Source organism: Callospermophilus lateralis, chromosome 3 (genome assembly GCF_048772815.1).
Source record: "Callospermophilus lateralis isolate mCalLat2 chromosome 3, mCalLat2.hap1, whole genome shotgun sequence".
In the NCBI taxonomy this organism is placed as follows: Eukaryota; Metazoa; Chordata; class Mammalia; order Rodentia; family Sciuridae; genus Callospermophilus; species Callospermophilus lateralis.
The window spans coordinates 70,201,401-70,220,447 of NC_135307.1; positions in this window are offsets into that span (position 1 = coordinate 70,201,401).

A 19,047-nucleotide genomic window follows, 5' to 3' on the forward strand; every position below is an offset into this window, starting at 1 on the left:
CCACTTGACTTATAATACTATACCTTTCATATTTTTCTCCTTTTTCTATGGCTATTCATTCTTTCCTTTCATTGACCCACCTCCTTGACTTATCTCTTAAACACTGGAATTCTTAGAAGTCTAGGGCAAGCTCATCCATTTCTATCTATAAGTCCTGATCCCTGAGTGTGTTTCTATTGACTTTAGATGTCTATTGAGTTCTAAGCCATATGCCTATTTGTCTCTTTGCCCTCTCTCTCTCTCTCTCCCCCTCCCTCCCCCTCTCTCTTTCTTTTCTTGTTCTCCTTCCTTCCTTCCTTCCTTCCCTCCTTCCTTCCTTCCTTCCTTCTTTCCTTCTTTCTTTCTTTCTTTTTGATACCTGGGATCGAACTCAGGGGTGATCAACCATTGAGCCACATCACCCTTTTTTGTATTTTATAAATTTACAGACAGGGTTTCACTGAGTTGCTTAGAGCCTCACTAAGTTGCTGAGGCTGGCTTTGAACTTGCAATCCTCCCACCTCACCCTCCTGAGCTGCTGGGATTACAGGCGTGTGCCCCCATACCAAGCTTCTCTTTGACATCTCTGAAGGGAACACACAGGTACTCATTTCAAACTTCCACATAACAAAACCAAACTCAGGCTCTTCCCTTGCACCTGTTCTTTCTCCAGTATTTGCCTTCTTAGTGAAAGTCACTATGATTCATTGGGTTTTCAAAGTCAGAAACTGAAGGATTTTTTATTATTCAATTATATTGCCAAGTCCTATTGCTTGTACTTTCTGGATATCTCTGGTGTCTATGACTTTATTCCTATAGTTATTTTATTGCCACCATCCTCATTCATATCCTCATAATTTCTTGCTTTATCTATCAGTATCTCCTAAGTGACCTCTGGGCTTCCAACCTCACTCCCCTCCAATTCATTTTCCACACATACATCTTAAATAGAGGAACATTTCTATTTAAAACTTTCCAGTGGATGGGTGTGGCGGCACATGCCTATAATCCCAGCAGCTTGGGAGACTGAAGCAGGAGGATCTCAGGTTCAAGAACAGCCTCGGCAATTTAGCAAGACCCTGTCTCAAATTAAGAAATAAAATGAGCTGAGGATGTGTCCCAGTGGTAAATCACCCCTGGGTTCAATCCCCACTACCAGAAACAAAACAAACAAAGACAAAACCAAAACAAAACAAATTCTCCAATGGTCTTCTGTGCAGTTAAGACAAAACCCAAATTTCTAAACCTACCAGGGTTGAACTTTTAATATCTTAACAACTGTAACTAGAATTTCTCTTTTTAAAAGAAAATTATCTTTGTTAAGAAAAATGCCTGAATAAACTACTAGGGATGGGCTGAGAGGAGCTCTAATGACACAGGATGACAGAAGCCAGGGTAACAAAATAATCATCAATAAAAATAAACAAAAGTATGGAATTGATTAAAGTCCTGGTGGTGTGAAGACTTTAGGGAACCAGAATTCTAGTGTTTGCTTTAATTTGTACATTGCAATGATATAATGCCCTCTCATATGCTCTATGAAAGCTGCTACTTACACAAATCACCTGGGTATGTGGATGATTGTGTATGCATATGTGATTGTGTGAGTTGTATGTGTGTGGGGGGGTATAAGAAAGACCTATATAAAGAAAAGAAGAACCTTAGAGAAGGAATAAACAAAAGTAAATAAATCATTTTTAAAAATTATTTACTCATCTCACAGATGAAATTTTGTTCAAAATAATAATAAAAATATATTTGCTGATTATAGATTAAGGATAAGAGAACACATAACAGCAATGCCTTAAAAAAACAGGAAGGAAGAATTGGGAATTCTCTGTCATACTCCCACTATCCCTAAAGTGAAAGAATTATTTGAAAGTGGACACAGATTAGTTTGAATGTATATTGCGACCACAGGTCACCCACTAAAATTTTCCTAAAAAGAGCATATTCTTCTAAAAGAGCATTTTCTTCTGCCTTAGCATATTCTGCATATTCTTCTAAGGCAGAAGAAAAATGAAATTATATAAATTACTCAATGAAAACCAGAAAGGCAATACAAGAATGGAAGACAAAAAAGAAAAAAATAACTAGAGCAATGAATAGAAAACAGTTACAAATATGATAGCTATTAATCCAACTACCTCCAATGACTGCTTTCAATATGAATGATCTAAATACATGTTTACATCTGGCCACTAAAATGTTGTCTACTAGAATACCACTTTACAGACACAGGTAGATTAAAAGTAAAGGATTGGGGCTGGGGATGTGGCTCAAGTGGTAGCGTGCTCACCTGGCATGTGCGGGGCGCTGGGTTCAATCCTCAGCACCACATAAAAATAAAGTAAAGATTGTGTCCACCAAAAACTAAAATATAAATATTAAAAAATTCTCTCTCTCTCTTTTTAAAAAAAGTAAAGGGTTGTGAAACAGAGTATAGAGCCTAGAAATAAAGCCACATAAATTTGATCAACTGATTTTTGACAAAGAAGCAATGGCAGTTCTATGGAGAAGGGGGAGGGTGTTCAACACACAATGCCACAACTGACATCCATATGCAAAATGATAAGTCTAGACACAGACCTTGTACTTTTCACAAAATTTAGCTCAATTTGAGTCATGGATCCACATATAAAATGCAAATCTATAAACTGTAGAGGATAACATAAGAGATAACCTGGGTGACCTAGATAGAGTTTGGTGATGATTTTTAGATACAACACCAAAAGCACAATTCATGAAAGAAAAAATTGGTAAATTAGACTTCATTAGAATTAAAAATGTCTGTATGTGAAAGATACTGTTAAGAGAGTGAAGAGATAAGCTACAGAAAGGGATAAAATATTTTTAAAACGCATATCTGATAAAGAACTTATATCCAAAATATGCAAAGAATTTTTAAAACTCAACAATAAAAATCAAGCAACCCAATCAAAAAGTGCTCAAAAGATTCAAAAAGGCATCTCACCAAAGCTGATATTTAGATGGCAAATGAGCATATGAAAAGATGTCAAAATAATATCATTGGTGAATTGCAAATTAAAACAACCATGAGATACCAGTACAAATCCATTAAAATGGTGAAAAGTCAAAACAGTGACAATGTCAAATGCTGGTCAAGATATGGAGAAAAATAAATTGCTGCTGGGAATACAAAGTGGTTTAACCATTTTAGAAGGCAGTTTTTTTTTTTTTTTTTTTTTTTAAGGCTGAGCATAATCTTTACATACAATCCAACAATGGCATTCCTAAATACTTACCAAATAATTAAAAAAAACTTAGGTCCTTACTCTTTGCACATGGAGATTTATAGCAATTTTATTCATAATTACCACATATAGAAGTATCCAAAATGCCCTTTTATAAAAGAATGGATAAATCCACTGTGGTATATTGGCACAATGAAATATTAAAAAGTAATAAAAAGAAATGAAATTTCAAACTATGAAAAGGCATAGAAGAATCTTGAATGTTTATTATTAAATGAAAAAATGAGTCTGAAAAAGCTACATCCTGTATGATTTCTACTATAACATTCTGAATATGGCAAAACTATGGAGACAATAAAAAGAGCAGTGGTATTAGTCAGTTTTCCATTGCTGCAATAAAACAACTTAGGCTGGGTACTTATGAAGATAAGAGGTTTATTTGGTTCACTGTTTTAGAGGTTCAGGAGTATGGTGCCAGCATCTGTTTGGCACTGATGAGGACCCATTTGTCTGTATCATATAGTGGATGGTATTATGGTGGGAGTACATGTGAGAGGGAGAGATCACTTGGTAAGACTGGAAGCCAGAGAGCAGATAGGCTGTTCTTGCTCTTTTACACACTCTCCTGGGAGCTAATACTCCCTCAGGCTGTGAGATTGGCATTCTCCCAACAACCTACTCACCTACTGCTAGGCTCCACTTCTTAAAGGTTTGCTGCCTTTTAACACTGCCATACTGAGGACCATCATTCCAACACATGAACCCTTGGGAGACAAACCACAATCAAACCTTAGCAGGGATTTGGAGGGGAAAGAGAAATAGTGATGAATTGATGGAAGACAGGAGATTTTTAGGACAGCTAAACTATTCAGAATGATACTGAAATGGTAGATTTATGTCATCACACATTTGTCAAAACACATAGAATGTACAAAACACAGAATGAACCATAAAGTAAAATATGAACTTCAGTTAGCATCAATGTATCAATATATGTTACTTAACTGTAACAAATTTACCACACCAATGCAGGCAGTTAAAGATAGGGATAACTGAAAGCAGTAATGGGATGCTGGGAGTGGTGGGCATGTTTATGATCCCAGCGGCTTGGGAGGCTGAGGCAGGAGGATCAAAAGTTCAAAGCCAGCCTCAGCAATTTAGTGAGGCTCTAGGTAGCTTAATGAGACCCTGTCTCAAAATAAAAAATAAAAAAGGGTTGGGGACATGGCTCAGTGGATAAGCACCCCTGGATTCAACCCCCAGTACAAAAAAAAAAAAAAAAAAAAAAAAAAAAAGTAGCATTGGGGGTAGAGATGCAGAGTATAAGGGAACTCTCTGCACTTCTTTCTTTTTCTTTCTTTCTTTTTCCTTTTTTGAGATTGAACTCAGGAGCACTTAAACATGGAGCCACATTCCCAGCCCTTCTTTTTTAAAATTTTATTTAGATACAGGGCCTCATTAAGTTGCTGAGACTGGCTTTGAACTCACGATCTTCCTGCCTTATCCTCCAGAGCCTGTAGGATTACAGGCTTGCACCATTGTGCCCAGCTTCTTTGTACTTCTTGTTCCATTTTTTTCCTGTAAATCCAAATCGTCTCTAAGAAATAAAATTTATTAATTTTTTAATGGAATAAAAGCCTGTGCAAGATCCAGCAGAGGGGAATAGAGAAGTCAATATAGTTGGGAGCTTTCATTTTAAGCTCTTCCCACTTGGAGGTACTGGGGTTGATCATGATTACCTGGAAGATACTGAAAAAAGCAGATAGTGTCAAAGGACACCCCTCTGCCCACTCTGTGAAGAAAAGTAATTTTGTATTTTAAATATTTGGGGGGAAAATTCAGTGTCTAGAGACCCCGTCAGAGTGGAGGGCCAAGGAGTTGGCTAAAATCAGGTGTTTGAGAATTAAATCTGTGAACCTGAATCTGCATCCATGGAAGCATATGAAGGCAATGATAAAAAGTAGGAAAGTCCTCAAGATTCTATTCTATAGTCTGTGATAAGGAGATGATAGAGATCAATTCCTGGAGGTTATTCTACTTTATAGTGATTAGTATGCATCTCCAGAGTCAAAGGGTCCCGTAGGGGAACATGAGATTTTGATACTTTTATTGTGGCAATCACAATCTTCTGTTCTTGGCATTTGTTCTCATTAAAAAATACATCCAATATATATATATATTTTTTTGAGAGAAAGAGAGAGAGAGAATTTTTAATATTTATTTTTTAGTTTTCGGCGGACACAACATTTTTGGTTTTTTTTTTTTTTGTATGTGGTGCTGAGGATTGAACCTGGGCCGCACGCATGCCAGGCGAGCACGCTACTGCTTGAGCCACATCCCCAGCCCCAATATATTTTATTTTAATAATTTATCTTGTAAGTTTGTGTGTGTACATATATAAATATATGTATATATTCAGCACTAAGAAAAATAAACTGTTCTGAACGCTTTATGTATAATAAACCAACTAATGTCCGTGTCTCAAAAATTACCCCATACCCTGTGATGATGAACCCTGGTAATCCCAGTGACTCTGGAGGCTGAGGCAAGAGCATCTCAAGTTTGAGGCCAGTCTCAGCAACTTGCCAAGACCCTGTCTCAAAATAAAAAATAAAAAGGGCTGGAGATGCAACTCAAAGGCATAGCACCTCTAGGTTCAATCCCCAATAATGCAAAGCAAACAAATACACAAATAAAAAACCACAACCCACATATGAATAAAAGGATTCATATTAAATAAATTAAAATACTTATTGGGATAGGGGAATGGGAATAAAAAAGTGTATATATATATATATATATATATATATATATATATATAAAACAGGCAGAACCATTACCATAGGAGATATTGTTTGGTGTGAGGGCTGAAAAAGAGCAAAAAATCAAACATGACTATGTAATTTCTGTTTTGGTTGACTAGTAAGAATATACTGCATATACTGAAGTCTTGAAAACTTTATCTTTCACAAATGTAGATATACAAAAAGAACACTCTTCATTTATTGTGAAAGTTTCAACATTTTTACAAACATTCACAATACTTTTACACAAAGTTAATGTTATGATAATGCAGTTTCATGGAGTCAAATTTGCAAAAAAAAATTTTTTTAATGAGTTAGAACACTCTATAAGACATTATAGGGGCTGAGATCAGTGGTAGAGTGCTTGCCTAGCCCATGGGAGGCACTGGGTTCGACCCTCATCACCACATAAAAATAAACATGAAATAAAGGTACCGTGTCCATCTACAACTAAAAATATTTTTTAAAAGAAGTTAAAAAATAAAAGTCTTTACATACCCTTTGCCTCTAGTATTGAAAATGGTGCAAAGATGAAATACATAGCATTGCAAACTATAAACAATCAAAGAAACAAAAGCCATGGACAATTTGAAATAGTGGAGGAAAAGCTGAAAAAAGAAAAATTTAAGTGAGAAAAATTAATATGAAAAAATGTATTGCAGGATTAGATTATGAGCAAATTGTGCAGAGATGGTCCATAAGACTGGTTGACTTTCATGATTATATACTATATTTTGAAGTCTTGCATCACAATGAATGGCTGCTTTTTTTCCCCCCATGTAGGGCCTGGCTCACCTTAGAGAACATATTCATATTCATTTTCTACATGGCACTGCTTTTTTTGAAATTCGTCTATGACTTGATATACACTGACACAAGCATTGCCTATTAAACTTTCCCATCTTTTGTGCCATGATTCTTTGCTGTCTTGGATATGAGAAAAATTCATCCCTTATACACTCATAAACAGACCCCAAATTTAGCAGAAACAACACAATGATGGAACAGCATCACTGTTGTGTGTCTTCTTATTCTACCATGCACATCATTATTTTTGAAACAGTCAGTAACTCTTCTGATTCTTCAGGCAAATGTGGCTTTAATTTATTAAATGCTCCTAGAATTTCATCAGCTGGAAGGAAAGCCAATTCATACATTTTAAAACAAAATTTCATTATTACCATGTCATGTTGGTCCATTTACTCATTTGAATTTCCTGACATATGTATTGGATTGAATGGAAAAACCGAAGGTTACTGGTAACACCTTTAAATTCACCTTTAGGAACCTTGATCACACCTACTTCCCAATCTGTTGCAGTTTGGGAATGCAATTGAAATTCATTTTCCTCTGCAACTTCCACAAAATCTTCAAAGAAGCATTTTTTAAAGTGCTTCCCTTTTTCCAATCATTAATATTCAAGTAAGAAGATATGTTCTAAAACTTTGGAACCCATCAGGAGCATAAATTGTTATATATTTGATAAAAAGCAGTGGGGACAGTTTTGAAAGTGCCATCCATTAGCCAAAGTGAAGTATGAACTAGTTTTTCTATGTTAGATTTAGTGGTAAGTATAAGAAGTTCATCTTCTTTGACAGTGAAATCCCTGACCAAGAATAGTTCACTGTTTAATACATTTTGTGACACTGGAGGACACTCTATCAATCTCCATATCAAGTGTCTTTAGTTTAGAAGGTCACTGAGCTTGTCAGATTCTTTTAATTTTCTGACCAAGAGCATTTTTGGAAGGCAAGCATGGTGCACTGTGCGGAGGGGCATAAGTAGCACATGACTGAAAAATTTGCCAAATATCCTGTGTCCATCTGAAAATTCAGTAATTCCTTCCCTGAAATTCAGATTTCTACCTCTCTTGATTTGATTTCCAATGGCAGTTATAGTTGTTGGCATTTTGATTTTCAGTCTAATTAAGGGTAGCTTTCTTGATCAAAGGTTCTAGGTGGGCCTGAGATGACACTTTAAAGTCAATCAGGCCTACGACACATCTCCTACGGGCTACTTCCAGTCAATGGTATGCACTGGTATAGTGATCAGGCTGTCCAGGCAGATTTAAGATTTTCTTCCTTTTAACCAGTGATGTTGGCTTGAAGACCCAAATAAGTCTTATAGAATTGTCTTACAATTGTGTAGCAGTCTAAGGTCCTTCAATCCAATCTTTTTTCCTTCCTTCTCCTCTTTACAAAGTGAAAACTAATTTGATGACTTTCTCAGACTCATAGACTTCTTTCCTATTTCCCCTTCACCATTGTTTCCCCCAAATTCATCTCTTGTGTATTTAATCTCATCTTGACTTCTCCTTCTCAGACAACCCACACTAACATGAGTTGTTATGGAAATATCCATTTGGAGATGTCTAGCTGACAATTACAGATAGAGATTAAGAGCAATTGATAGAGATCTTGCATCAAAACAGAGAGCAAGTAGAAAACTAGCTCAAACTGGCCCAAATGATAAGTAAATTCATAATCTCACTTAACACAAGAATGGTTCCTAGTTATGGTGTGATCAGGGCTCTGGCCCCCATTTCTCTAAGACTTTTGGTTCTTCTCAACTTTGTGTGTAAACTTTGTCCTCAGGAGATCATATTAGTCAAAAAGTCTATTCATTCTTCCAGCCTCAGCTCAAATGTCTGGTACTCTTTGGAAACTCACGGTTGACCCACTTAGAAGCCATTTATCTTTGCCAAACTTTAATCAGTTCAGTACTATTTTATTCTGCTTGTCAAGGTTAATTGTTTATATGGCTGTCTCCTCTCTACACTGGAAGGGACAGTAGAGATCATATTATATTAACTTTTATTCCCATTTAGTGCTTTGCGTATATTGGTATTCAGCAAGTATTTATCCAATTAAATTTACCTTTTTTTTTTGGATACAGAAGAAGAAACAGAATCAGTGCTAGAATTCATTGAACATGTCAAAATTGTCTCGAAAAGAAGGTACAGAGGAAAAAAAATTGAAGTTCATACATAGAATTTAGTTTCACTCAAGAGTACATCACCACACTGATGTTGGTAAACTCAGGAAGATATAATGAAGTTGTGGGCAGATGGATGGAGTATAAGACTGGCAATTTACAAATAATGCATATGGCTAATAAGTTCCAAATTATGATTTCCAACATAGGGACAGGATTTAGGAATCCATCTGAATTCTTTCTGAAAGGTTTTGACCTAATATGTTTTTTCAGCCAAACAAAACAAAACATAAAGGTAAAAATAGTAATATCTTCATGTTCCTTATATTCAAAAGTAGAAACAAAACATGAAATGTATCCTATCTTTGTGCAAACTCCTGTTAGAATCTTGAATGTCAAATGTTAAACTAGAAGACTGTAAAGCTGTGAAATGATAAAGAGAATACAAGAATTGCTGGACATGGTGGTGCATGCCTGTATCTCAGTGACTCTGGAGGCTGAGGCAGGAGGATCTCGAGTTCAAAGTGAGGAGCTAAGCAACTCAGTGAATCTTTGTCTCCAAATAAAATACAAAATAGGGCTGGAGATACAGCTCAGTGGTTGAGTGCCACCCAGTTCAATCCCTGCTACCACCTCACAGAGAGAGAGAGAGAGAGAGAGAGAGAGAGAGAGAGAGAGAGAGACTATAAGAATTGCTGAGTGAAGATAGATTGATGATCTTAGGTATAAAAGGACAAGGTCTGAGAGAAAAATATAATACACAAGAGATACTGTTCAAGAGGAAAACAGACTTTGTCTATCAGATTAAAAAATCCAAAAATCTGGAGACACACTTTCAAACAAATAGGAAGAAACAAATTTAATTTAAACAAATTAAATTCAAACTCCAAAAGGGGATATAGACTAAAAACTGTATTAAATTCAAAGCTATACAATTTATACAGTTATTAAAGTGGGACTGGTTTGGAAATACACAGAAAAGTCTGAGATTGATGTCATGAGAAACAATAATGTCTATCTGGATCAATTCACACAGCCCACCAACCGGAGCACCGAGAGGCTGAAGATGACCAAGAAATAATACTCATCTAACTCAATAGAATGCTATGGCATAAAAGATATTTTGCATAAAAGATATTTGACTCCAGACTATGCTCTTAACCACTGAGTTAACAGTGGTGTACAATAGAAATGTGATGCAGACCATGCATGTAATTAAAGAACTTCTGTCAGTCACATTAAAAACATTATGAGAAACAGGTAAAATTTATTTAAAAGTATATTTTATTTAGCTTAATATACCAAAAATGTTATTTCAGTATATGTTCAGTATAAACAATTATTGAAATATTTTGATTCTTTAGTACTAAGTATACAAAACCTATTTTAAACTTAGAGTGCATTTTGAGCAAAATCTGCATTGCATTCCCTGTATTCATAGCCATACATGACTATCAGCTACTGTGTTGCACAGCACATATATGTAAGGTAGTGTAGCTGAACAAGATGATGCAAAGCTCCTACTTTATGAACACATATTTGCAATTCCTACGGGTTTTCAGAAGAATGTCTTATTTTCATGGTATGTCACTAGTGTTATCTTTTTTTTTTTTTCTTGGTACCAGGGATTAAACCCAGGGGCACTTAACCACTGAGTCACATCCCAGACCTTTTTGTATTTTATTTCAAGACAGGGTCTCACTGAGTTGCTCAAAGCCTTGCTAAATTGCTGAGGCTGGCTTTGAACTCATGATCATTACAGGTATGCACCACCATGCCCAGCTCACAGGTGTCATCTTGAGTCGCTGTTTCAAATTATTCCTTTAGGTGTATTAATGAAAATATTTATGGAATCACTGTAATTTTTTCTTGTGAATATATATGTGAATACCATTTTGTTATTATCCAGTTGTATTGTCCCTAGAAAGAGAGAAAGTGTAGATGAAGAGGATTTCCTGGTGTTTTCTCCACTTAAGTAAATTATAGTTAGAAAAAAGAAAAAGAGAGCTGGGGATGTGGCTCAAGTGGTAGCGTGCTCACCTGGCATGCGTGCGGCCCGGGTTTGATCCTCAGCACCACATACAAACAAAGATGTTGTGTCCGCCAAAAACTAAAAAAATAAATATTAAAAAAAAAAGAAAAAGAAAAAAGAAAAAGAGCTGGGGGGGGGTGGCAAACACTTGTAATCTCAGAGACTTGGGAGGCTGAGGCAGGAGAATTACAAGTTTGAGGCCAACCTCAGCAACTTAGTGAGGCCCTAAGTAACTTAGTAAGATCCTGTCTCAAAATAAAAAATAAAAAGAATTGGATATGTAGGTCAGTGGTAAAGCAGCCCTGGGCTCAATTACCAATACGGAAAAAAAAAGATAGAAAAAGAAACAACAGGAGACAGGTCACTGGTGTGATCTAGACTAGCATTATTTGTTTGTTTGTTTTAATAACAAGTAAGATAATTTTAAAATATTAACAGAGTTCTATAACCATGATATATGTGTTGCTAACTGGTTTACATAAATCTATTATGCTGAATGGTCTGCCCTCTCATGACCTTTCTATACAGAATGGTTTGGAAGTGTTTCTGAAGGGGTCCTTTCTCTAACATTAGTCTAACTCCAGTATTATAGAGAAGTGGTTATTTTAAAACAAAGTAGAAAGAGCTTTACCATGTTATAATGGGCCACATCCCTTCAGGATTTAAAAAAAAAAAAAAAACTGATGTTAGATTATCTCTTGTCTGTTTCACTATGTACACATTTGTTGTCTCTAAATTCCAAGGATAAGTGGATAAATGTGATGGTTTGCATTTGCCCTGTAACTAGTTAGAATTGGCTCTCTAAAGCAAATGTTTCTACTCCTTTGCTTTAGCTTTACCAAATGATCTGAACTGAAGCAATCTTTTTAAATGGCTGTGGTGCACTCAGTGTTTTCGAAAGCAAAGCATTGTAACCATTTAGATCCTTCATCATTATTAGTGCACAGTGGCTCTTCTTGTAGAATTAATGCATGAAGCTTCCATTAAGTGTTCTCAGAATCCACTCATAAATAGGCCAATCTATTGTCCTCTCAACTAAGTAAGTGTTTGTATATAAGACTTGAAAAATATTCAGAAACATCACCAATCAGGGAGGGGAAAACCCCCCGTATACATCAGCTTTAATAAATAACAAACAAACAAACAAAACAACAACAACAACAACAACAACAAAACACTCTTAGGAGCTTCAGGGGAGTTTCTAAAGGGCAGTGGAATAAACAGACAATTAGAAAACACAGCTAGGGATTTGGAGATCTGATAGTAGCACTATGAAACCCAAGATAGTTGTCAGTTTAGAAGATCCAAGGGAAAAGAAATTAAGAAAAATAGCTAATTAGACTAATAAAAAAATAAGAGGAAACACAGCAATCTTCAAATATACAAACTGTGATTTATTCAGGAAACCTGGTTGCATGAAGCCCAATTCAAACTAGCTTAAGAAAGAAAAAAAAAGGACAAACACACACACACACACACACACACACACACACACACATACACACGTTTAAAGGAAATTCTGGCCTTGGGCATGCCTGGATCCATGGTCTCAAACAATGCTTTCATAGTTCTCTTTTTACCTGTCTCTTTATCTCTGCTCCTTTCACATTCAGTCTTTTCTAATGCATGCAGCGTTGCTGCCTTGAAAGAAATGTGGCCTCCAGCAGCAGAGGCATCACAAACCTTTGACTTCAGCTCCAAATGAAAAGAGAAAGTTATCCCTTAGCCTCTAATTTGAAAAATTTCATGAATTATTAATTGTTCTAGGTTGGATCACTTGCCAAACTTGCCTCTTGAACCAGTCATTGTTTCTAGGTGACTGTCATCCTATAATTATTGGAGCCGGAGCAGAGGGACATTGATTAGCAGCTCTACCAAATTCATGTATGATGGTGCTCAACCAGTTCTTCAGATCCCATGACGGAAGGAGTGTCAATCTCAGAGCATGAGAGATCTCATGGGTCAGGCCATGGGGCCCAGGTTTGTAAGGGAGGGTTTGTATGGATAGGAAATCAGGCAATTTATAAACAGTTGGAGAAGGTTCTATGACTTATGTGGATAGCCTTTTATTGAGATTTTACTGAGTTTTGTCATTGTTGATGAATTCATCAACTGAGAAAGAAATGGGTTCTCTTCATCAGTGTGGCAGTAGAGTGGTAATAGGTAAATGATTTGTTACCAATGTTTGTATAATTTTTAGTTTTTACTTCTTTTCATTTGTTTATTAAAAGAATAAAGATCTGGGTGGGGTTGTGACTCAGTGGTAGAAGTGCTTGCCTTGCATGCATGAGGCCCTGGGTTTGATCCTCAGCACCATATAAAAATCAATTTAAAAAAACCCCAAAGATATCATGTCCATCTACAACGGGAAAAAAAAAAAAAAAAAAAAGAATAAAGAGCTGGGCACAGTAGTACATACCTGCAATCCCAGCTACTTGGGAGACTGAAGCAGGAAGATTGCCAGTTTAAAGCCAGCATGGGGGCAATTTAGCAAGATCTTGTGTCAAAACTGAAAAATGAAAAAGGGCTAAGAATGTAACTCAGTGGTAGATTGTCTGCATGAGGCCCTGGGTTCAATACCCAGTACTGGAAGAAAACAAACAAGATTTAGGGTCAAAAGGAGAAATCTGATTATTTATTCAGAATATAATGTGACTAACTCCAAAAGGATACCTGCTTCTTCTCTAGTTCTACCTTCAAAACGTCTGCCATTGCTTTCACTCTGTGCCTCATTCATACCATCTCTCATGAGGCCATGCCAAGTGTAGAAGTGGATTCCCTCTGAAAGCCTTGGAACTTGCCTTCAGAAGGGGAGGATCCCCAGAACCTTCCAGATCATCCTCAAATTCAGATTCTACAGAATGGGGGAAGAAAAGAGTGAGGAATACTCTTTGTTGCCATATTTTACTCAAGATATAAAATAGTCATGGTTCTATGGTTCCCTTGGGATAACTGCGTAGAGCAAAACAATCTATGCAGAAGGTAGTAGTGGTCATGCAAATTTGAAAAGTAATTCAGAGACAACATTTTTGTGGCTGAGATTTGAGATTAAGAAACAACACATTTTAAAGGTTCTAAAAAACATTGATTAGGGCATACCACTTTAACAAGCAGATACAAATTAAAAAACAATATGCCCATGGTGATTCATGGTGACTCAGCTAAGGCAATTTGGTACCTTAGACAGGATGTTCTTTGTTGTCCTCCTCAGTCTTTTTTGGAGGGGAAGTGGAGAAGGAGGGAAAGGGGAAATCAATTTAATGTTTTCCATTAAAGTGAATTAAAATTATGCAGAATTACTTTTCTTGGTTTTTGCAGTTTAACCATGAATAAGCACATGTTTATTTGATGGAAACTCTATCACTCCTTCCTGGGAGCACAAACATGTTGGAGCCTTCCTGTTAAGAAGAATATGTTATTTGACTCCAAAAAAAAAAAGGGGATACCATTTTTTTTTCACTTTTTATTTTGTAATAATTTTAGAACATAGAAGAATTTCAAAAATAATACAAACATTTCATGTATATGCTTTGCCCTGCTTGCCTGTGTCAGTTAGCTTTCTGTTGCTGTGACAAAATACTGGATAAAATCACCGTAAAGAAGAAAAAGTTTATTTTGGCTTACAGCTCCAGAGGTTTCAGTCTCTGGTCAGCTGGCTCCATGGCTGTTAGGCCTATGGTGAGGCAGAAACACCGTGGCAGAAGGGCATAGTGGAGGAAAATGTTCATCTCATGGCAGTCAGGAAGCAGAAAGAGCTTGAGGGACAAGATGTGGGCTCCAAGGGCATTCCCAAAAGACCCACTTCCTTCAACTAAGTCCACCTTCTGCAATTTCTCCCGTTTCCCAATAGTCCATTCATCTATGACTCTATCAGGGGATTAATTCACTAGTGAGGTCAGAGCCCTCATGATCCAATCACCTCCCCCACCTCTAAACACTGCTGCATTGGGGACCTTTATCACATCAGCCTTTGGGGGATATTTTGGATCTAAACCATTACATCCCCCTAATATTAACTATTTAGATAACCATTACACAGTTAGAAAAACTGGGAAATGAACATCGATGCATTACTATTGTCAAAACTATGACGATTACTGAAATTTCACCAGTTTCTCCCCATGTCAGGTTTTTTTTTTTTTTCAGTTTCAGAATCCAATCGAGTATCCTACACTGCATTTAGTTGTGGTATATCACTAGTTCCCTCCAACTGAGACTTATCTTTTGCTGGTCTTCATAACCTTGTCACTTCTGAAGAATACTGGCTAGTTTGTAGGATGCCTCTTAATTTGAGTTTGCCTAGTGTTTTCTCATGAAGAGGTCATGAATTTTTGACAAGAATATCGTGGAAGTCATGCTGTGTTCTTACTACATCATACCCAAGATACTTAATGTCAATATGTGTTATTCCTTGTGAGGTGAGTTTTTCTTGATTACTTAGAAAGTTGGTTGTGCTGGGGTTTTCATTGTTAAGTTCTATTTTCCCCTTGTAATTGATGACTATCTTGGGATACTTAGAGAATATGTTAATATTCTATTTTTTCTCAAACTTTGCCCACTAATATTTGCAGCCATAGGATCTAGTCTGTAACAACTAACAAAGACTGTAGTATTTGCCTAAAACTGACTTTGTTATTCTTATTCTCTCTACATTTTATAAGTTAGAGTTCTTCTATAAGGAAATGCTTCTCTTTCATCCCCATTTATGTATTTCTTCAATTATTTATTTATAATAATATGGACTCATGGATATTTCTTATACTTTATGTATTATAATTCAATATTATCATTATGTAACTTAGTTGCTGAATTTTTCCAAGTCTCTCCATTGTGGAACTCCTTCAGATCAGATCCTCTATCCTTTTTTTTTCGCTACTGGGAATTGAACCCCCAGGGGTGCTTTACCACTGAGCACATCTCCAGTTCTTTTTGTTTTTTATTTTGAGACAGGGTTGCTTAGGGCCTCTCTAAGTTGCTGAGGCTGGCCTCAAACTTGCAATCCTTCTGCCCCAGCCTCTAGAGCCACTGGGATTACTGGTATGCATCACTGTGCCTAGTTGCTCCTCTGTTCTTTTAACTTTCTCCCTTGTATTTTTTTAAAATGTTAAAAAGAAATGTATTTAAATTTTATCCACTTTTTTTTCTTGGTCCTCATTTATTCTGCAGCCTGACTTAGCAGGAATCTAGATGCGCACAAGACTCTACCCACATTTTTATTGGTACATTTTACCCATATTTATTTATAGGTACATTTTATTGGGACATTATTGGTACATATTGATGGAATTTGTTGTTACATACTCATACATGCATACAATACACAATATAACAATATAATTGGGCCAGCATTACTCCTCAGCACTTCCCCACTCTCCTCCCTTTTTTGAGAACTTGTTTTTCTAGTGACACAATTGTATCTAGGCTCATCCTGCTCCAGCCCTGGCAATCACCACTTCTCTAAGGGACCCTGATTCTCTTTATTGTCCTTGCCCTGAGTCCTGCACTTCTCTCTGCTCTGGTGGGCCACCTTTTGGATATGATATCTTCTTATATGCAGTTTATTTCTCCGATTCTGTCCTTGGAAGGACAAACAAACTATCCTGAACAATAGCTAGTGAACCTCTTCTTGTGCCTTCTGTGTGCCTCCAATTCCCGTCAGAACTATCCCCGCCCCACCCCAAGGACACTGGCATCCCAATACTAGTGCCTACTTTTTTTTTTTTTTTTTTACTATATTGACTGATGCGAATACCTCTAGGCTCAGTCTCTGTCCAGCCACATTAGTGGCAAAATTTAATCTATGGAGGAAGAAAGTTTCTAGTTAACTATGCTGACCTAGACTCAGCAGTAGGGGATGATAAAAGCAGTTCCTCTCTCTGAGCCTTGGGGAGAGTTTGATTTGAACTCTTGTGGGTAGAGGTGTCAAAGCACTCCCAGTGATTGGATGGTCCCAGGAGGTAGAGTCAGGCCAGGAGCCTTCCAAAGAACCCTAAGGGATGGCCTGTTTGTGAACTCTGATGATAGTCACTTCTATTAACAATTGTATTACCTGTTTAACATTTCCTACCTGTTATCTTTTAACCTTAATTTTTCACAAGTTATAGCTTCACATTAGCTATACGTCAAGGATTTTAATGGAGGATCTGTCCCATAGGGATGGAGATGCAAAGGGGAGAACTTTGAGATAAGAGAGAAGTTACAGGGACAGGGATCATAAGTGGGACCGCTGTGCCTGGTGGTGTGGCAGTTTCATGCAGTAGTAGGAGTGTGGTATTGTGACAAGGAAACATAGCAGAAAAATGTAAACAAAATTCAAAAACAATCTGGGGGAAATCTCAGGTAGTTTACTTCAATCAAGGCACAGGTTCATTGTATTTTCCATATGTAGAAGAAGTATGGCCTGAGACCTTGTTTTGTGGTTATAGGCTGTGAAAGCCTGGACATTTGAACCAGACCTATTAAAATTTATCTTGTGTGTTTGGGCCAAACATTCTAGAATAATAACATCATGTTGAATTTTATTTCTGTCAACTATCATAGTAGTTATTTCTTTTAGTTATATTTTTTAACCTTCATACAAATCTAAAATTAAAATGTTGGCTTAGGATGGTGACCTGTGGTACTCACTGTGGTCCACCATGCAGATAGAGAACTATCTATGGTTTTTTAAAATGTATCCTTATCCCTTTTTTTTCAGCTGAGGTAATCATTCTCCCATCCCAGGACTCTGACATTTCTTTCATTGCTCATAGAGTATCTAAGATTTCTAGTAGTGACTTAGAGAGACAACCTCAGCCAGTTCCTACTGGATCTTGGAGTGTAACTCATCATTGTTTGAATATTTGGATTTACTTACGAGGGCTAAGTGCTCCTTTCTGATCTCTACCTATTGGACATTCATTTACTGATAATTACTTAAACTGTGAAAAGGTGAAGAAACTTTCAATGTGAGTAGAAACCTGAAAATGCCTGTACATAGTAGGTAAACAATAGATGTTGGATGATGATTTTAGATGATTGAATGAGTGAATGGATTTCTGACCAGTTTGAATGTCTATAATAGTGTTAATGATACCATTGGGGTATTGACAGTAATTGTTTCTTCACTAGAAGAATGAGACTTATGATTTATATAAACTAAGATTTTATAAGTTTACTACTTAAGATGTTGCAATGCAAATACCAAGCTGATCCTTTTACCTAAATGAAATGATATTTTAGTTAATTACAAATTAGACTCTAAATAGATTGTGTGTCGAAAGACCTGATTTTCAATCTTAATCTAGAAGAATGATATTGTATGCCAAAATACATTCCACTGTCATGTATATCTAAAAAGAACAGATGAAAAAAAAAAAAAAGAATGAGATTGCTTTTTCTTCTCCCTTTGGTCTATAAAGCTGCTTACTTTTATTGATTATTAGCAATATCCATCATGGTGAGTTTTAAAATTTCATTTAGATGACAAAATATTTCAAGATATGAGGCCCATGATTGCAAAAAAGAAAAAAAAAAAGCCCTTGGATGAAAAGAGTGGAGATGACTGGATCAAATATCTAAAATACTTTTCAATTTAACATGAACCTTATTTTCTCATTTTCAAAATCACCCACCCAAAAATGTAAATTTCAATAAGTTCTGACAAAAGGACATTTTTTCTTCATTGGAAAGAAAAACTGTGAATTAGTAGATGAAGAATATGAAGAATTCTGAATTCTCTGTTACACTTAATTTTTATGTGAAATAATTTTATTTGGACCCTTTGAATTTAGCTTCAGTATCAGTGTCATTATCATCTCCAGGGCTATTTGTTCCATTTAATACAAACTCTGATAGAATTTACTAGAATAGGTAATAATTCACATGGTTAAACTAGTTTAAATATAACATTTTCATCTTTAAGTTCCTTTTTTGCTTTACAATATATATTTTATTATGATTATTAGCACTTATTAATTGTATAAAATGATTGGTTTCATTGTAACATTTTCATACATGCTTATGCATAGCATGCTTTGATCATATACACCTTCCCTATTACCCTCTCTTATCCCCGCTCCTGCTGGTCCCCTTTCCCTCTCTT